This window comes from Procambarus clarkii, chromosome 62 (assembly GCF_040958095.1).
Source record: "Procambarus clarkii isolate CNS0578487 chromosome 62, FALCON_Pclarkii_2.0, whole genome shotgun sequence".
NCBI classification, from domain to species: Eukaryota; Metazoa; Arthropoda; class Malacostraca; order Decapoda; family Cambaridae; genus Procambarus; species Procambarus clarkii.
In genome coordinates, this window is record NC_091211.1 from 33483442 (window position 1) to 33505733 (window position 22292).

Here is a 22292-nt window from a genome sequence, read left to right on the forward strand (position 1 = left end):
ATCCCACCTCACACCCCACCCACCCCCCCTCCTCCTAACCCTTATCCCCTCCCCCCTTCCACTGACGCCCCTTGCCCCCTCTCTGCTCTCTCCACAACCCCTCCTCCCCTCCTCCAACCCCCATCAGCGCAGAAAACTTAAAAAAAAACGCTAAATCCTAATGAATTGGTGTGAAGCGATGAAGGGGTCGGGGTGGGGGATGGCCCAAGGGATACCCCCCTATCCCTGGGGGACGTCAGGGGGGTGGAGGAGAGTGAGGGATGGGGATAGGAGGCCGGGAGAGGCAGGAAAGACAGAGCTAGACCAGCCCTACCCCGCAAGTTCGGCCAGCTGCACATCAGCCGGCTGGTCTGTATGGGCCAGCAGCAGCCGGCCGGCCGGTCGTGTGGCTTCCGGATCCCTCAGACCTCAATATCTGATCGATCTGGCCCCCAGGGGGGGGGAGGCGACCGTCGGCCAGTCCCAGGAAAAGGCGGCAAACTTACTGTTATTGCTGGCTGCACATGGTTCCTGTTGTTATATTGCTTGTGTGGGGATATGGGGCAGCCCTGTAGGGCGCCGCTATTGATTGTCTGCTCTCATATTGCTTGTAGGGACCTGTGCTGATTGTGTGTGATGTGATATTGCTTGTAGGGACCTGTGCTGATTGTGTGTGATGTGATATTGCTTGTAGGGACCTGTGCTGATTGTATACTGTGTAATATTGCTTGTAGGGACCTGAACTGATTGTGTTCTGTTATAATGTTTGTAGGGACTCATGTTGATGGAGTTGTCTGTGAGTTACTTCTTGCTGGATTCAAATTATTTTTACTCCCACAGTCCGGCTTTGGGCCAGACAGCTTTCTTGATGATAACCTAATTAATAACGCTGCTCCTTGCAGCGGCCTGCAAGCAGCGGCCTGCAAGGAGCGGCCTGCAAGGAGCGGCCTGCAAGGAGCGGCCTGCAAGGAGCGGCCTGCAAGCAGCAGCCTGCAAGGAGCGGCCTGCAAGCAGCAGCCTGCAAGCAGCAGCCTGCAAGGAGCGGCCTGCATGCACCGGCCTGCATGCACCGGCCTGCATGCAGCGGCCTGCAAGCAGCGGCCTGCATGCACCGGCCTGCAAGCAGCGGCCTGCAAGCAGCGGCCTGCAAGTAGCGGCCTGCATGCACCGGCCTGCAAGCAGCGGCCTGCATGCACCGGCCTGCATGCAGCGCCCTGCAAGCAGCGGCCTGCAAGTAGCGGCCTGCATGCACCGGCCTGCAAGGAGCGGCCTGCAAGTAGCGGCCTGCAAGTAGCGGCCTGCAAGTAGCGGCCTGCAAGCAGCGGCCTGCATGCACCGGCCTGCAAGCAGCGGCCTGCAAGTAGCGGCCTGCATGCACCGGCCTGCATGCACCGACCTGCAAGTAGCGGCCTGCAAGTAGCGGCCTGCAAGCAGCGGCCTGCAAGCAGCGGCCTGCATGCACCGGCCTGCAAGCAGCGGCCTGCAAGTAGCGGCCTGCATGCACCGGCCTGCATGCACCGGCCTGCAAGTAGCGGCCTGCAAGTAGCGGCCTGCAAGCAGCGGCCTGCAAGCAGCGGCCTGCATGCACCGGCCTGCAAGCAGCGGCCTGTAAGCCCTCTTATTCATCACAACCTGCTTGGTCTCGCTCTTTCTCCACGGACCCTTCTAATTCCCTCTTGAAAAGTTCCACCTTTTGCTCAGGCAGTGATTGTTATATTTGCTAGAAGGTGTTTGAGAAGTCGTAGGCCTCTAATGTTCACTGGGTGCTCATTGGTGGTGCTTGTGACCCGCGTGCTCTTCACTGGGGTTATTATACATTGTCTGCCACATCGTTTGCTCCAGTAAGATGCTATTTGACCGTACAGGTTGTGAACCTGACAGTGTAGTGTCTTCTGTGTGTGTATTGTGAGATGGATCTTGTGTCTCCGGTCCCATGTTAGTGCTTTGAGGCATTCTTGATTATTGAGGTGTTTTACTGCTCTGTGTTCCAGTAAAGATTATCTCTAAACTTCTCGTTCTGAAGCCTCCCTAAGGTGAGGCGAGGACACGGCAGTGTTGCACAGCGGATAGTATAAGTGACTTAAATACGGAAGCACTAAGGAGGTATACCTTGGTGTGAAGGAGGCATGGGGTGTAGAGGTGTAGGAACCGTGACAGCCAGTGTGGTGGTGTGTGTTTGGACCTGTGCTGCTGCCGAGGCCGCTGGTAAGGACTGCAAGGACTAGTAGTAGGCATCCATCAGTCTCGGGAGACTGTGGAGTTGCGCTCTGGTTGTCGCAGTCCTCACCAGCGCCCCCGGAAGCAGCACAGGTCCAAGCTTGTAGTAAATAATGCTTGTTTAAAGTGTCGTGTATAGTAGTGATTTCAGGTGCTTGTGTGGGGGGAAATAATGTTGCTTGTGGAGCGTGGGATATTGCTTATATGGATCTGTTCTGCTTGCGTGGTGTATAGAATAGCTTGTGGCACATATATCCGTTGTGGGCGTCAGTGTTTCAGGCAGCCAGGATTAATGCCCGTGGCCGGCATGGTATTGCTAACGGGGACCCCCATTGTGCCTCTATGTCCAGGGAATTATATGGCTGCTAACTTACTTGTAAGACCACTTGTTGTTGCGCTTGCTTGAGTTTCCTGCCGCAGCAGCTGCTTGTCAACGTGTGAGTGACTTACACGGGAAGCCACAGCGGCTGTGGTAGAATCGTATTGTGGCAGCGTCGAGTGACACCTGGTTGATGGAGTTCTGGGAGTTCTTCTAGTCCCCAAGCCCGGCCCGAGGCCAGGCTTAACTTGTGAGAGTTTGGTCCACTAGGCTGTTGCTTGGAGCGGCCCGCAGGCCCACATACCCACCACAGCCTGGTTGGTCCGGAACTTCTTTTGGAAAACAGTCCAGTTTCCTCTTGAAGATGTCCACGGTTGTTCCGGCAATATTTCTGATGCTCGCTGGGAGGACGTTGAACAACCGTGGACCTCTGATGTTTATACAGTGTTCTCTGATTGTGCCTATGGCACCTCTGCTCTTCACTGGTTCTGTTCTGCATATTCTTCCATGTCGTTCACTCCAGTACGTTGTTATTTTACTGTGTAGATTTGGGACCTGTCCACCAGTATTTTCCAGGTGTATATTATTTGGTATCTCTCTCGTCTCCTTTCTAGTGAGTACATTTGGAGAGCTTTGAGACGATCCCAATAATTTAGGTGCTTTATCTCGTCTATGCGTGCCGTATATATTCTCAATATTCCCTCTATTTCATCAATCTCTCCTGCTCTGAAGGGGGAAGCGAGTACTGAGCAGTACTCGAGACGGAACAGCACAAGTGACTTGAAAAGTACAACCATTGTGATGGGATCCCTGGATTTGAAAGTTCTCGTAATCCATCCGATCATTTTTCTGGCTGACGCAATATTTGCTTGATTATGCTCCCTAAACGTTAGGTCGTCGGACATCATTATTCACAAATCCTTGACATGCTGTTTTCCTACTATGGGCAGATTCGATTGTGTTTTGTATCCTGTATTATGTTTCAGATCCTCATTTTTGCCGTACCTCAGTACCTGGAATTTATCACTTAAACATCATGTTATTTTCTGCTGCCCAATCGAAAACTTTTTTGAAATCTGCTTGTAATTTTTCCATGTCTTCAGCAGAGGTAATTTTCATGCTGATTTTTGTGTCATCTGCAAAGGATGACACGAAGCTGTGACTTGTATTTTGTCTATATCAGATATGAGAATAAGGAACAGTAGCGGTGCAAGGACTGTACCTTGAGGTACAGAGCTTTTAACTGCGCTTGGACTTGATTATATTTGATTGACTTTTACTCTGTGTTCTGTTCGACAGGAAATTGAGTATCCAGCGTCCTACTTTTCCATTGACCTCATTTTGTGAGCTATCACCCCATGGTCACATTTGTCGAACGCCTTTGCAAAGTCTGTGTATACAACATCTGAATTTTGCTTTTCTTCTAGGGCTTCTGTGATTTTGTCATAGTGGTTGAGTAACTGTGACAGACAGGATCTTCCCCCTCTAAATCCATGTTGTCCTGGGTTGTGTAGCTCAATATTTTCCATAAAACTAGAAATTTGATTTCTAATCACCCTTTCAAAAACTTTTATTATGTGTGATGTTAGTGCAATTGGTCTATAATTTTTTGCCAAGGCTTTACTACTCCACTTGTGCAGAGGAGCTATGACTGCAGATTTAAGTGCTGCTGGTATCTCCCCTGTATCCAGGCTCTTTCTCCATATTACACTGAGCGCTCGCGCTACTGGTACTTTACATTTCTTTATGAATATTGAATTCCATGAGTCAGGCCCAGGAGCTGAGTGCATAGGCATATTGTCAATTTCTCTTTCAAAGTCTTCCGAGTTTGTGGTAATATCCGTAATATTATCTGCAGCTTGAATGTCATTCATAAAGAAGCTGTCTGGGTCATCAACTTTCATGTTGTTTATTGGTGTGCTAAACATAGCCTCATACTGGCTTCTTAGAAATTCACTAATCTCTTTGTTGTCCTCTGTGTACGTACCTTCATTTGTAATTAACGGTCCAATACTGGTCGAGGTTTTGGATTTTGATTTTGCGTATGTGATAAAATATTTTGGATTTTTCTTTATCTCGTGTATAGCTTTCTGTTCCAATTCCATTTCCTCAGACTCGTATGATCGCTTCAACGTTTGTCCTATTTCTTTGATCTTCCTGTTCAGATAAATTTTCCTTTCTTCTGATAGTTGTGTCTGCCGAAGCATTTCCGTTATTTTTTCCTTCTCCTGTACAGTCGTCTGCGTTCTCTTTCTAGAGTGGTCCTCTTTCTGCCCCTCCTCACAGGCACGTGCTTCAAGCACACCTTGTAAGCTTCAGCTGTCAGTTGGGCTATTCCCTGTGTGGGAGTTTTGTCGCTTAAGACCGGTCGGCCGAGCGGACAGCACGCTGGACTTGTGATCCTGTGGTCCTGGGCTCGATCACAGGCGCCGGCGAGAAACAATGGGCAGAGTTTCTTTCACCCTATGCCCCTGTTACCTAGCAGTAAACAGGTACCTGGGTGTTAGTCAGCTGTCACGGGCTGCTTCCTGGGGGTGGAGACCTGGTCGAGGACCGGGCCGCGGGGACACTAAAAGCCCCGAAATCATCTCAAGATAACCTCAAGACAAGACTGTCTCCCATTGAATGGTTGCAAGGTCTACATTTATTGTTTCCCATGCGGTCCTCTTATTGATATATATAATTGATTGAATACCCCTTCTCGCTTGTTGGGTCTCTCAGACCTACTACCGTTATGTATGCTAGTTCGCACTTCAATGAGCTTATGGTCTGAGTATGTAGTATCTGAGATTGTGATGTCTCTGATTAGTTCATCATTGTTTGTGAATAACAAGTCTAGTGTGTTTTCGTTCTTAGTTGGTTGTGTATCACGGGAAGCCTCAGTGCCTGTGGTGGGGTCGTGCTGTGACGACGTCGAGTGCTTCTTGGAGACTGCTGGTGACAGTCAATATTGGCTTATTTAATAAGTGCATATGTGACATACTAATTGATTGTGAATATTTTAGTTTACCTTGAAAAGCTTCATAGAAAACACCGACCTCACCTAACCTTCTTAGTATGTTAAGATAAGCATCTTATTGCTTCTTATTTACAATTATTACTTAACCTATCAACGGTATAGGTTAAGTAATAATTGTAATTAAGAAGCAATAAGATGCTTATTATAACATACTAAGAAGGTTAGGTGGGGTCGGTGTTTTCTATGAAGCTTTTCAAGGTAAACTAAAATATTCACAATCAATTAGTATGTCACATATGCACTTATTAAATAAGTCAATATTGACTATAAGCAAGTGCGAGAACGGGTTGGCTGGTGAGCGTACGGGGACTCGTGTTACCAGGGGAAGACTTGGACTGGGACGGGGCTCGAACGGGTTGGCTGGTGAGCGTACGGGGACTCGTGTTACCAGGGGAAGACTTGGACTGGGACGGGGCTCGAACGGAATTGCTGGATTATGTGCGAGTTTATCCTTGAGAACACTGCTCCTAACATAAGGTTTACCAGTCTGCTAGACCTCGGACCATACCAAGACGTCTGGCAGACCTCGGACCATACCAAGACGTCTGGCAGACCTGGGACCATACCAAGACGTCTGGCAGACCTGTGACCATACCAAGACGTCTGGCAGACCTGGGACCATACCAAGACGTCTGGCAGACCTGGGACCATACCAAGACGTCTGGCAGACCTGGGACCATACCAAGACGTCTGGCAGACCTCGGACCATACCAAGACGTCTGGCAGACCTGGGACCATACCAAGACGTCTGGCAGACCTGGGACCATACCAAGACGTCTGGCAGACCTGGGACCATACCAAGACGTCTGGCAGACCTGGGACCATACCAAGACGTCTGGCAGACCTGGGACCATACCAAGATGTCTGGCAGACCTCGGACCATACCAAGACGTCTGGCAGACCTCGGACCATACCAAGACGTCTGGCAGACCTCAGACCATACCAAGACGTCTGGCAGACCTCAGACCATATCAAGACGTCTGGCAGACCTGGGACCATACCAAGACGTCTGGCAGACCTCAGACCATACCAAGACGTCTGGCAGACCTCGGACCATACCAAGACGTCTGGCAGACCTGGGACCATACCAAGACGTCTGGCAGACCTCGGACCATACCAAGACGTCTGGCAGACCTGGGACCATACCAAGACGTCTGCGAGACCTCGGACCATACCAAGACGTCTGGCAGACCTCGGACCATACCTAGACGTCTGGCAGACCTCGCACCATACCAAGACGTCTGGCAGACCTCGGACCATACCAAGACGTCTGGCAGACCTCAGACCATACCAAGACGTCTGGCAGACCTCAGACCATACCAAGACGTCTGGCAGACCTCAGACCATACCAAGACGTCTGGCAGACCTCAGACCATACCAAGACGTCTGGCAGACCTGGGACCATACCAAGACGTCTGGCGGACCTCGGACCATACCAAGACGTCTGGCAGACCTCAGACCATACCAAGACGTCTGGCAGACCTGGGACCATACCAAGACGTCTGCCAGACCTCAGACCATACCAAGACGTCTGGCAGACCTGGGACCATACCAAGATGTCTGGCAGACCTCGGACCATACCAAGACGTCTGGCAGACCTGGGACCATACCAAGACGTCTGGCAGACCTCAGACCATACCAAGACGTCTGGCAGACCTCGGACCATACCAAGACGTCTGGCAGACCTAGGACCATACCAAGACGTCTGGCAGACCTCAGACCATACCAAGACGTCTGGCAGACCTCGGACCATACCAAGACGTCTGGCAGACCTCAGACCATACCAAGACGTCTGGCAGACCTCGGACCATACCAAGACGTCTGGCAGACCTGGGACCATACCAAGACGTCTGCCAGACCTCGGACCATACCAAGACGTCTGGCAGACCTCGGACCATACCAAGACGTCTGGCAGACCTCGGACCATACCAAGACGTCTGGCAGACCTCGGACCATACCAAGACGTCTGGCAGACCTCGGACCATACCAAGACGTCTGGCAGACCTCAGACCATACCAAGACGTCTGGCAGACCTCAGACCATACCAAGACGTCTGGCAGACCTCAGACCATACCAAGACGTCTGGCAGACCTCAGACCATACCAAGACGTCTGGCAGACCTGGGACCATACCAAGACGTCTGGCGGACCTCGGACCATACCAAGACGTCTGGCAGACCTCAGACCATACCAAGACGTCTGGCAGACCTCGGACCATACCAAGACGTCTGGCAGACCTCGGACCATACCAAGACGTCTGGCAGACCTGGGACCATACCAAGACGTCTGGCAGACCTGGGACCATACCAAGACGTCTGGCAGACCTGGGACCATACCAAGACGTCTGGCAGACCTGGGACCATACCAAGACGTCTGCCAGACCTCGGACCATACCAAGACGTCTGGCAGACCTCGGACCATACCAAGACGTCTGGCAGACCTCAGACCATACCAAGACGTCTGCCAGACCTCAGACCATACCAAGACGTCTGCCAGACCTCGGACCATACCAAGACGTCTGGCAGACCTCGGACCATACCAAGACGTCTGGCAGACCTGGGACCATACCAAGATGTCTGGCAGACCTGGGACCATACCAAGACGTCTGGCAGACCTGGGACCATACCAAGACGTCTGGCAGACCTGGGACCATACCAAGACGTCTGGCAGACCTCAGACCATACCAAGACGTCTGGCAGACCTGGGACCATACCAAGACGTCTGGCAGACCTCAGACCATACCAAGACGTCTGGCAGACCTCGGACCATACCAAGACGTCTGGCAGACCTCAGACCATACCAAGACGTCTGGCAGACCTCGGACCATACCAAGACGTCTGGCAGACCTGGGACCATACCAAGACGTCTGGCAGACCTGGGACCATACCAAGACGTCTGGCAGACCTCGGACCATACCAAGACGTCTGGCAGACCTCGGACCATACCAAGACGTCTGGCAGACCTAGGACCATACCAAGACGTCTGGCAGACCTCAGACCATACCAAGACGTCTGGCAGACCTCAGACCATACCAAGACGTCTGGCAGACCTCAGACCATACCAAGACGTCTGGCAGACCTGGGACCATACCAAGACGTCTGGCAGACCTCAGACCATACCAAGACGTCTGGCAGACCTGGGACCATACCAAGACGTGTGGCGGACCTCGGATCATACCAAGACGTCTGGCAGACCTCAGACCATACCAAGACGTCTGGCAGACCTCGGACCATACCAAGACGTCTGGCAGACCTCGGACCATACCAAGACGTCAGGCAGACCTGGGACCATACCAAGACGTCTGGCAGACCTGGGACCATACCAAAACGTCTGGCAGACCTGGGACCATACCAAGACGTCTGGCAGACCTGGGACCATACCAAGACGTCTGGCAGACCTCAGACCATACCAAGACGTCTGGCAGACCTGGGACCATACCAAGACGTCTGGCAGACCTCAGACCATACCAAGACGTCTGGCAGACCTCGGACCATACCAAGACGTCTGGCAGACCTGGGACCATACCAAGACGTCTGGCAGACCTCGGACCATACCAAGACGTCTGGCAGACCTGGGACCATACCAAGACGTCTGCCAGACCTCGGACCATACCAAGACGTCTGGCAGACCTCGGACCATACCAAGACGTCTGGCAGACCTGGGACCATACCAAGACGTCTGGCAGACCTGGGACCATACCAAGACGTCTGGCAGACCTCGGACCATACCAAGACGTCTGGCAGACCTGGGACCATACCAAGACGTCTGGCAGACCTCGGACCATTCCAAGACGTCTGGCAGACCTGGGACCATACCAAGACGTCTGGCAGACCTCGGACCATACCAAGACGTCTAGCAGACCTGGGACCATACCAAGACGTCTGCCAGACCTCGGACCATACCAAGACGTCTGGCAGACCTCGGACCATACCAAGACGACTGGCAGACCTCAGACCATAACAAGACGTCTGCCAGACCTCAGACCATACAAAGACGTCTGGCAGACCTCGGACCATACCAAGACGTCTGGCAGACCTCGGACCATACCAAGACGTCTGGCAGACCTCAGACCATACCAAGACGTCTGGCAGATCTCAGACCATACCAAGACGTCTGGCAGACCTCGGACCATACCAAGACGTCTGGCAGACCTGGGACCATACCAAGACGTCTGGCAGACCTCGGACCATACCAAGACGTCTGGCAGACCTCGGACCATACCAAGACGTCTGGCAGACCTCAGACCATACCAAGACGTCTGGCAGATCTCAGACCATACCAAGACGTCTGGCAGACCTCGGACCATACCAAGACGTCTGGCAGACCTGGGACCATACCAAGACGTCTGGCAGACCTCGGACCATACCAAGACGTCTGGCAGACCTGGGACCATACCAAGACGTCTGCCAGTCCTCGGACCATACCAAGACGTCTGGCAGACCTCGGACCATACCAAGACGTCTGGCAGACCTGGGACCATACCAAGACGTCTGGCAGACCTGGGACCATGCCAAGACGTCTGGCAGACCTCGGACCATACCAAGACGTCTGGCAGACCTGGGACCATACCAAGACGTCTGGCAGACCTCGGACCATTCCAAGACGTCTGGCAGACCTGGGACCATACCAAGACGTCTGCCAGACCTGGGACCAAACCAAGACGTCTGGCAGACCTGGGACCATACCAAGACGTCTGGCAGACCTGGGACCATACCAAGACGTCTGGCAGACCTGGGACCATACCAAGACGTCTGGCAGACCTGGGACCATACCAAGACGTCTGGCAGACCTGGGACCATACCAAGACGTCTGGCAGACCTGGGACCATACCAAGACGTCTGGCAGACCTGGGACCATACCAAGACGTCTGGCAGACCTGGGACCATACCAAGTCGTCTGGCAGACCTCAGACCATACCAAGACGTCTGGCAGACCTGGGACCATACCAAGACGTCTGCCAGCAGGTATCAAGCAGGCACCAAGCAGGTACCAAGCAGGTAGAAGCAGGTACCAAGCAGGCACCAAGCAGGTACCAAGCAGGTACCAAGCAGGCACCAAGCAGGTATCAAGCAGGCACTAAGCAGGCACCAAGCAGGTACTAAGCAGGTACTAAGCAGGCACCAAGCAGGCACCAAGCAGGTACCAAGCAGGCACCAAACAGGCACCAAGCAGGCACCAAGCAGGTACCAAGCATTCACCAAGCAGGTACCAAGCAGGTACCAAGCAGGCACCAAGCAGGTATCAAGCAGGTACCAAGCAGGCACCACGCAGGTACCAAGCAGGTACCAAGCAGGCACCAAGCAGGTATCAAGCAGGCACTAAGCAGGTATCAAGCAGGCACTAAGCAGGCACCAAGCAGGTACTAAGCAGGCACCAAGCAGGCACCAAGCAGGTATCAATCAGGCACCAAGCAGGTACCAAGCAGGTACCAAGCAGGTACCAAGCCGGCACCAAGCAGGTACTAAGCAGGTACTAAGCAGGCACCAAGCAGGCACCAAGCAGGTACCAAGCAGGCACCAAGCAGGCACCAAGCAGGTACCAAGCAGGCACCAAGCAGGCACCAAGCAGGTACCAAGCAGGCACCAAGCAGGTACTAAGCAGGCACCAAGCAGGTACCAAGCAGGCACCAAGCAGGCACCAAGCAGGCACCAAGCAGGTACTAAGCAGGTACTAAGCAGGCACCAAGCAGGCACCAAGCAGGTACCAAGCAGGCACCAAGCAGGCACCAAGCAGGTACCAAGCAGGCACCAAGCAGGTACTAAGCAGGTACTAAGCAGGCACCAAGCAGGCACCAAGCAGGTACCAAGCAGGCACCAAGCAGGCACCAAGCAGGTACCAAGCAGGCACCAAGCAGGCACCAAGCAGGTACCAAGCAGGCACCAAGCAGGTACTAAGCAGGTACTAAGCAGGCACCAAGCAGGTACGAAGCAGGCACCAAGCAGGCACCATGCAGGTACCAAGCAGGTACTAAGCAGGTACTAAGCAGGCACCAAGCAGGCACCAAGCAGGTACCAAGCAGGCACCAAGCAGGTGCCAAGCAGGTACCAAGAAGGCACCAAGCAGGCACCAAGCAGGTACCAAGCAGGCACCAAGCAGGTGCCAAGCAGGTACCAAGCAGGCACCAAGCAGGTACCAAGCAGGTACCAAGCAGGTACCAAGCAGGTACTAAGCAGGCACCAAGCAGGTACCAAGCAGGTACCAAGCAGGCATCAAGCAGGCATCAAGCAGGCACCAAGCAGGTACCAAGCAGGTACCAAGCAGGCATCAAGCAGGCACCAAGCAGGTACCAAGCAGGCACCAAGCAGGTACCAAGCAGGCATCAAGCAGGCACCAAGCAGGTACCAAGCAGGCACCAAGCAGGTACCAAGCAGGCACCAAGCAGGTATCAAGCAGGCACTAAGCAGGTACCAAGCAGGCACCAAGCAGGCACCAAGCAGGTACCAAGCAGGCACCAAGCAGGTACTTCAACACCTCAGTACATAAAGTACTAAAATATTGTCTTAAGATGGTCTGATACCTACTTAATGATACCTACTTAATGATACCAACTTAATGATGCCTACTTAATGATACTTAAAGGCCAGAATCCACCTGGAGTGGACAAGTACACCTCGACTGCAGGAAGCTGTAACAGGGGGAGTCATCGCGGCCCGGTTCTTAGAAATGTTATTTCCTACTTTACATAAATGGTATTTGAAAGAAATCAGCAGTGGTAAATGACACGATAATTACTAGGAGAGAGAGAGCGCCTAGTCATTACGATCAAATAGCATTTGGGAAGAGCCATGAGAGTAAGACATGAGAGAGTTGGGGTAGGAGAGAGCGGGACCCAGCCACTTGGACGGTCGGGGTTCGAATGCCGACCTGCGTTGAATACAGAATTAGACAAAGTTTACCACTGCATGTTGCCAGCATAATGTGAGCCAGATTAACTGTTGGTTACTTCGGGGACGCGGCAACCTGTCCCCGAGGTTGGTCACTTGACAGTCACCAAGACAGCTGAGTTCTTGTGGCTCGTCCTTGTGGCTCGTCCTCTTGGCTCGTCCTCGTGGCTCGTCCTCGTGGCTCGTCCTCGCGGCTCGTCCTCGTGGCTCGTCCTCGTGGCTCGTCCTCGTAGCTCGTCCTCGCGGCTCGTCCTCGCGGCTCGTCCTCGTGGCTCGTCCTCGTGGCTCGTCCTCGCGGCTCGTCCTCGTGGCTCGTCCTCGCGGCTCGTCCTCGTGGCTCGTCCTCGCGGCTCGTCCTCGTGGATCGTCCTCGCGGCTCGTCCTCGCGGCTCGTCCTCGTGGCTCGTCCTCGCGGCTCGTCCTCGTGGCTCGTCCTCGCGGCTCGTCCTCGTGGCTCGTCCTCGCGGCTCGTCCTCGTGGCTCGTCCTCGTAGCTCGTCCTCGCGGCTCGTCCTCGCGGCTCGTCCTCGCGGCTCGTCCTCGTGGCTCGTCCTCGCGGCTCGTCCTCGCGGCTCGTCCTCGCGGCTCGTCCTCGCGGCTCGTCCTCGCGGCTCGTCCTCGCGGCTCGTCCTCGTGGCTCGTCCTCGCGGCTCGTCCTCGCGGCTCGTCCTCGTGGCTCGTCCTCGTGGCTCGTCCTCGTGGCTCGTCCTCGCGGCTCGTCCTCGTGGCTCGTCCTCGCGGCTCGTCCTCGTGGATCGTCCTCGTGGCTCGTCCTCGCGGCTCGTCCTCGCGGCTCGTCCTCGTGGCTCGTCCTCGCGGCTCGTCCTCGCGGCTCGTCCTCGCGGCTCGTCCTCGTGGCTCGTCCTCGTGGCTCGTCCTCGTAGCTCGTCCTCGCGGCTCGTCCTCGTGGCTCGTCCTCGCGGCTCGTCCTCGTGGCTCGTCCTCGTAGCTCGTCCTCGTGGCTCGTCCTCGCGGCTCGTCCTCGTGGCTCGTCCTCGTGCCTCGTCTTCGTGGCTCGTCCTCGGCGCGTTTAGTGACCAGGAGCTAGAGTGCAAGTCTCACTCACTCCCATACATGCGAGATGTCTTGAACGTATGCCTTATAAAACCCCAGAGTACTTTTTCATTTTTTACTTTGAAATTAGTGAATTACAGTTTCCTCTGTCCCCCATTTTCTGTAACGCCAGCGGTCAACCTTCCATGTCCCTAAGGTAAGATAACTTGAGTTACCTTACACGAAAGTAATAATAATATAGTTGAAGAAGAGAGTGAACTACACCGGGCCTTGCCAGGTTCACCATCACCTGAGGCTCAGACCTCAACAGGCTCACCATCACCTGAGGCTCAGACCTCAACAGGCTCACCATCGCCTGAGGTTCAGACCTCAACAGGCTCACCATCACCTGAGGCTCAGACCTCAACAGGCTCACCATTACCTGAGGTTCACACCTCAACAGGCTCACCATCACCTGAGGCTCAGACCTCAACAGGCTCACCATCACCTGAGGCTCAGACCTCAACAGGCTCACCATCACCTGAGGCTCAGACCTCAACAGGCTCACCATCACCTGAGGCTCAGACCTCAACAGGCTCACCATTACCTGAGGTTCACACCTCAACATGTTCACCATCACCTGAGGCTCAGACCTCAACAGGCTCACCATCACCTGAGACTCAGACCTCAACAGGCTCACCATCACCTGAGGCTCAGACCTCAACAGGCTCACCATCACCTGAGGTTCACACCTCAACAGGCTCACCATCACCTGAGGCTCAGACCTCAACATGCTCACCATTACCTGAGGCTCAGACCTCAACAGGCTCACCATCACCTGAGGTTCAGACCTCATCATGCTCACCATCACCTGAGGTTCAGACCTCATCATGCTCACCATCACCTGAGGTTCACACCACACCCTCACACTGGTCTCTGCCTCACCATATAAACTGCTCCTCCACTTGACTGGTTGTCACTCTGGAACTACTGCGTCTCAGACAGGTACGGTCGTTACATGGCGACACTTGCCTTGTTCAGCCGCAGTCGCAGCGACACAATCACGTCACAATCACCTTGTGTAAATACAACATGTTTTTAAGGATCTGAGAAAAGCCCCAGACCCATATCTCTTAAGTGTAGTGTAGTGTAAGATGTGTAGCATTCTTACTTTTACCTCACATTACAACATGAAACATCTTCTTTACATGATATAAAGTTTGTATTATAGTATTTAGTAAAGAGAGAGTAATATCTGTCTGAGTATTGAAAGAGGAGCGTCAGAGGTAGAACTTTCCTGTATGACAGTCAGAGTGCATGAGGGGATTGTGTGACAATCCTGGTCCGGCTTCAGTAGAGGCCTCAGGAAACCCTTGTGTGTTCAGTAGAACTCCAGGGTGTAATCCTTATACCATGTGGTGGTCTAGTGGCTAGAGCGTGTGTGTGTGGGAACACCCACCGCATTGGTTCGAACACCTAATCACGGCTCCTACGGATTTTCTTGTTACATATACTATTGAAAAGAATGTCTGTCCATAGTTGGAGGCCAGATGCTTAGGGGTAGTCTTACTCAGCTTTACAGGGAGAATTGCCGAGGGCACGGGACGGACATAGGCTGGTCAGGGAAGGGCAAAGTTAAATGCTTTAAGAATGAGCTTGTTGGCCAAACCCAAAGTGCGAGTGTCAAGTCATAACATGAATTACCTTGAAAACGATGAAGTGTGTTAATTCGGGTTACAGTGATGAAAATAGTGAGTTAGGAAGATGGCTAGTGATCAAAATACCTTAGTAAAATTTACATAAATTTACTAGATAGACATTAAAGAGATAGATATATTTTTAGAATTATGTTTAAATGGTAGGCATGAATACCCTCAAAGACACAAAGCCAATGTTTTCAACGCTTATATTCGTCGAGCTCTTACCCACTGATGTGAATGGAGCAACGTGAGTTAGGAGTTAGAAAGAATAACTCATGTGTTGGTGAACAATAGATTCAGTAACAAACAGATAAACAGATTCAAGAGCACTAGTCAGAGGGATAGAAGTATATATATATATATATATATATATATATATATATATATATATATATATATATATATATATATATATATATATATATATATATATATGTCGTACCTAATAGCCAGAACGCACTTCTCAGCCTACTATTCAAGGCCCGATTTGCCTAATAAGCCAAGTTTTCATGAATTAATGTTTTTTCGTCTACCTAACCTACCTAACCTAACCTAACCTAGCTTTTTTTGGCTACCTAACCTAACCTTACCTATAAATATAGGATAGGTTAGGTTAGGTAGGGTTGGTTAGGTTCGGTCATATATCTACGTTAATTTTAACTCCAATAAAAAAAATTGACCTCATACATAGAGAAAAGGGTTGCTTTATCATTTCATAAGAAAAAAATTATAGAAAATATATTAATTCAGGAAAACTTGGCTTATTAGGCAAATCGGGCCTTGAATAGTAGGCTGAGAAGTGAGTTCTGGCTACTAGGTACGACATATATATATATATATATATATATATATATATATATATATATATATATATATATATATATATATATATATATATATATATATATATAATATATTGTGTGTTGGTATTCAGTGATAAGAATCAACGTTCATAATCTTGCAAGAACTTCAACGTTGCCTGCCGCGAACACTTGACTTAACTAAGCACCACACCAGGAGGCAGGAAGGCGCCGTACCTGCTCCAGTCCCAGCAAGACTTGGCCGTTTTAAAAATAATTTCCTTCACACGGCAATAAAATTGAAGGTGGGTCCCCCGGGGGAGCTGAGAGAGAGCCCCCAGCACGGGCCGGGCCGAGCACGGGCCGGAGCAACAGGTCTCGGCCCGCGCTGACTCCTCCACCCGCCCCAGTGAGCCTCCAGGGAGCGTGGAGGACACACGGACCCAGGCCGGCAAGCGCCCCCATGACGCAAGTCAAGTTGCGTCCCCCCTGTAACGCAAGTCAAGTTGCGTCACGGAGGCTCCAAGACGGGACTCCCGGGACAGAAGAGGAGGAGGAGGATAGCTCTCCCATGGTGCTAGAGATGATCTCCTTCAACCCTGACACCTCAGATGTAAACACCTGGGGGACGAGAGATCTCTCTCCTGGTACCTGATGTCTCCCAGCCCCGGTACCTGATGTCTCCCAGCCCCGGTACCTGATGTCTCCCAGCCCTGGTACCTGATGTCTCCCAGCCCTGGTACCTGATGTCTCCCAGCCCTGGTACCTGATGTCTCCCAGCCCCGGTACCTGATGTCTCCCAGCCCCGGTACCTGATGTCTCCCAGCCCCGGTACCTGATGTCTCCCAGCCCCGGTACCTGATGTCTCCCAGCCCCGGTACCTGATGTCTCCCAGCCCCGGTACCTGATGTCTCCCAGCCCTGGTACTGATGTCTCCCAGCCCCGGTACCTGATGTCTCCCAGCCCCGGTACCTGATGTCTCCCAGCCCCGGTACCTGATGTCTCCCAGCCCCGGTACCTGATGTCTCCCAGCCCCGGTACTTGATGTCTCCCAGCCCCGGTACCTGATGTCTCCCAGCCCCGGTACCTGATGTCTCCCAGCCCCGGTACCTGATGTCTCCCAGCCCCGGTACCTGATGTCTCCCAGCCCCGGTACCTGATGTCTCCCAGCCCCGGTACCTGATGTCTCCCAGCCCCGGTACCTGATGTCTCCCAGCCCCGGTACCTGATGTCTCCCAGCCCTGGTACTGATGTCTCCCATCCCCGGTACCTGATGTCTCCCAGCCCCGGTACCTGATGTCTCCCAGCCCTGGTACCTGATGTCTCCCAGTCCTGGTACTGATGTCTCCCAGCCCTGGTACCTGATGTCTCCCAGCCCCGGTACCTGATGTCTCCCAGCCCTGATACTGATGTCTCCCAGTCCTGGTACTGATGTCTCCCAGCCCTGGTACTGATGTCTCCCAGTCCTGGTACTGATGTCTCCCAGCCCTGGTACCTGATGTCTCCCAACCCCGGTACCTGATGTCTCCCAGCCCCGGTACCTGATGTCTCCCAGCCCTGGTACTGATGTCTCCCATCCCCGGTACCTGATGTCTCCCAGCCCCGGTACCTGATGTCTCCCAGCCCTGGTACCTGATGTCTCCCAGTCCTGGTACTGATGTCTCCCAGCCCTGGTACCTGATGTCTCCCAGCCCCGGTACCTGATGTCTCCCAGCCCTGGTACTGATGTCTCCCAGTCCTGGTACTGATGTCTCCCAGCCCTGGTACTGATGTCTCCCAGTCCTGGTACTGATGTCTCCCAGCCCTGGTACCTGATGTCTCCCAACCCCGGTACCTGATGTCTCCCAGCCCTGGTACTGATGTCTCCCAGTCCTGGTACTGATGTCTCCCAGCCCTGGTACTGATGTCTTCCAGCCCTGATACTGATGTCTCCCAGCCCCGGTACCTGATGTCTCCCAGCCCCGGTACCTGATGTCTCCCAGCCCCGGTACCTGATGTCTCCCAGCCCCGGTACCTGATGTCTCCCAGCCCCGGTACCTGATGTCTCCCAGCCCCGGTACCTGATGTCTCCCAGCCCCGATACCTGATGTCTCCCAGCCCCGGTACCTGATGTCTCCCAGCCCCGGTACCTGATGTCTCCCAGCCCCGGTACCTGATGTCTCCCAGCCCCGGTACCTGATGTCTCCCAGCCCCGGTACCTGATGTCTCCCAGCCCCGGTACCTAATGTCTCCCAGCCCCGGTACCTGATGTCTCCCAGCCCCGGTACCTGATGTCTCCCAGCCCCGGTACCTGATGTCTCCCAGCCCCGGTACCTGATGTCTCCCAGCCCTGGTACTGATGTCTCCCAGCCCCGGTACCTGATGTCTCCCAGCCCCGGTACCTGATGTCTCCCAGCCCCGGTACCTGATGTCTCCCAGCCCCGGTACCTAATGTCTCCCAGCCCCGGTACCTGATGTCTCCCAGCCCCGGTACCTGATGTCTCCCAGCCCCGGTACCTGATGTCTCCCAGCCCCGGTACCTGATGTCTCCCAGCCCTGGTACTGATGTCTCCCAGCCCCGGTACCTGATGTCTCCCAGCCCCGGTACCTGATGTCTCCCAGCCCTGGTAATGATGTCTCCCAGCCCCGGTACCTGATGTCTCCCAGCCCCGGTACCTGATGTCTCCCAGCCCCGGTACCTGATGTCTCCCAGCCCCGGTACCTGATGTCTCCCAGCCCCGGTACCTGATGTCTCCCAGCCCTGGTACTGATGTCTCCCAGCCCCGGTACCTGATGTCTCCCAGCCCCGGTACCTGATGTCTCCCAGCCCTGGTAATGATGTCTCCCAGCCCCGGTACCTGATGTCTCCCAGCCCTGGTAATGATGTCTCCCAGCCCCGGTACCTGATGTCTCCCAGCCCCGGTACCTGATGTCTCCCAGCCCCGATACTGATGGCCAACATGGATTTAGAGCAGGAAGATCATGCCTCTCACAGCTACTTGACCACTATGACAAAATCAGTGAGGCCTTAGAAGAAAAACATAATGCATGCAGATGTCGTATACACAGATTTTGTAAAGGCATTCGACAAAAGTGACCATGGAGTGATAGCACACAAAATGATGTCAATGGGTATTACTGGTAAAGTAGGACGCTGGATACTCAATTTCCTGTCGAACAGAATATAAAGAGTAACAGTCAATCAAGTAAAATCGAGTCCGAGCGCAGTTAAAAGCTCTGTACCACAAGGTACAGTCCTTGCACCAATGCTGTTCCTTATTCTCATATCAGATATAGACAAAAATACAAGTCTCAGCTTCGTGTCATCCTTTGCAGATAACACAAAAATCAGCATGAAAATTACCCCTGTTGAAGACATTGATAAACTACAAGCAGATATTAACAAAGTTTTCGATTGGGCAGCAGAAAATAACATGATGTTTAACGGTGATAAATTCTAGGTACTCAGGTACGGCAAAAATGAGGATCTCAAACATAATACAGGGTACAAAACACAATCGAATCTGCCCATAGTTGGAAAACAGCATGTAAAGGATTTGGGAATAATGATGTCCGACGACCTAACGTTTAGGGAGCATAATCAAGCAAGTATTGCGTCAGCCAGAAAAATGATAGGATGGATTACGAGAACCTTCAAGTCCAGGGATCCCATCACAATGGTTGTACTCTTCAAATCACTTGTGTTGTCCCGTCTTGAGTACTGCTCAGTACTCACTTCCCGCTTCAGAGCAGGAGAGATTGCTGAAATAGAGGTAATATTGAGAACATATACGGCACGCATAGATGAGATAAAGCACCTAAATTATTGGGATCGTCTCAAAGCTCTCCAAATGTACTCACTAGAAAAAAGACGAGAGATATACCAAATAATATACATATGGAAAATACTGGAGGGTCAGGTCCCAAATCTACACAGTAAAATAACAACGTACTGGAGTGAACGATATGGAAGAAAATGCAAGATTGAACCAGTGAAGAGCAGAGGTGCCATAGGCACAATCAGAGAACACTGTATAAACATCAGAGGTCCACGGTTGTTCAACGTCCTCCCAGCAAGCATAAGAAATATTGGCGGAACAACCGTGGACATCTTCAAGAGGAAACTAGATTGTTTTCTTCAAGGAGTGCCGGACCAACCGGGCCGTGGTGGGTATGTGGGCCTGCGGGCCGCTCCAAGCAACAGCCTGGTGGACCAAACTCTCACAAGTCAAGTCTGGCCTCGGGCCGGGCTTGAGGAGTAGAAGAACTCCCAGAATCCCATCAACCAGGTATCCCTGTGGCTGATTTGGGTACTCAGTTTCCACCTGTGTCCCCTTATTCTCGTCCTACATACGCTAAATAGTTTGTCTTTGTCTAACCTGGCAATTCCTCTGAGAATTTTGTAGGTGGTGATCATGTCTCCGATTACTCTTTTGTCTTCGAGGGATGTGAGGTTTAGCTCCTGTAGTCTTTTCTCGTAGTTCATACCTCTCAGTTCTGGGACTAGTCTGGTGGCATACCTCTGAATCTTCTCTAACTTTGTCTGGTGTTTAACTAGGTATGGACTTCAGGCTGGAGCTGCATACTCCAGGATTGGTCTGACATAAGTGGTACACAAGTTCCTGAACGATTATTTACACAGGTTTCTAAAGGCAGTTCTTATGTTGGCCAGTCTAGCATATGCCGCTGATGATATCTTTTTGATGTGGGGCCTCTGGGGACACGGACTGGGCAGTGTCCCCAGAGGCCCAGTGGGGACACCAGTGGCATCCACCCATCAAGTCCCTTCCTGTGTGGGTGTGTATCCACCCATCAAGTCCCTCCCTGTGCGGGTGTGTATCCACCCATCAAGTCCCTTCCTGTGCGGGTGTGTATCCACCCATCAAGTCCCTCCCTGTGCGGGTGTATATCCACCCATCAAGTCCCTCCCTGTGTGGGTGTGTATCCACCCATCAAGTCCCTCCCTGTGCGGGTGTATATCCACCCATCAAGTCCCTCCCTGTGCGGGTGTATATCCACCCATCAAGTCCCTCCCTGTGTGGGTGTGTATCCACCCATCAAGTCCCTCCCTGTGTGGGTGTGTATCCACCCATCAAGTCCCTCCCTGTGCGGGTGTATATCCACCCATCAAGTCCCTCCCTGTGTGGGTGTGTATCCACCCATCAAGTCCCTCCCTGTGTGGGTGTGTATCCACCCATCAAGTCCCTCCCTGTGTGGGTGTATATCCACCCATCAAGTCCCTCCGTGTGCGGGTGTGTATCCACCCATCAAGTCCCTCCCTGTGTGGGTGTGTATCCACCCATCAAGTCCCTCCCTGTGCGGGTGTGTATCCACCCATCAAGTCCCTCCCTGTGCGGGTGTATATCCACCCATCAAGTCCCTCCCTGTGCGGGTGTATATCCACCCATCAAGTCCCTCCCTGTGCGGGTGTGTATCCACCCATCAAGTCCCTCCCTGTGCGGGTGTATATCCACCCATCAAGTACACAATGGAACATAAATTATACAAATCACCCAACATCAGCTGTGTACAAAGGTCGGTGTGAGTTACAGAGGTAATATTGATTTTGAGAGGCATTATACCCGCATAGCCAAGCTTTACCCGCGTCCACAGGGGGGGGGGGGTGATGGATGGAGGGAGGGAGGGAGGGAGGGAGGGATGGAGGGAGGGTTAGGGATGGAGGGAGGGTTAGGGATGGAGGGAGGGAGGGAGGGAGGGAGGGTCGGGGGATTACAATATCCAATAAACTCGACGCTTCATTACTTCATGCTGAAGTAATTTCGATTTTGTTAACATTGCAGGTTGGTCAAGATTTTTGTGCAACGTTGTGGCCGTTACTGAGCAGTGTTGCAACTGGTGGCTGATGGGGAGTATTGTGGCGGCCCTTCAAGGCTGCTCGTCACTTGTAATACTTTACAACTTGAAGACAAATACGTAATCTTGCACACCTCGCCACACGCATCAACACTCCTCATAACACCCCCACAGTACGTCCACAGCACGTCCACAGCACCCCACAGCACCCCCACAGCACGTCCACAGCACGTCCACAGCACGCCCACAGCACCCCCACAGCACGCCCACAGCACCCCCACAGCACCCCCACAGCACGTCCACAGCTCGCGCACAGAACCCCCCCACAGTCACCCACTGTGGGACTTCCTTTAGACCGGCCCACTCTAGGTGGAACACATTACCAAAGGTTGAGCCTGTTTAATAAGGCCATGGGAGAGGATATGTCTAAGTGGGAGGACAGGCGCGTGTGGTTAACTTACCCCAACTTTGCATGGTGACTACTGGCTGTATGGGAGTGTCATAGGTCGGGAGAGAGAGAGAGAGAGAGAGAGAGAGAGAGAGAGAGAGAGAGAGAGAGAGAGAGAGAGAGAGAGAGAGAGAGAGAGATA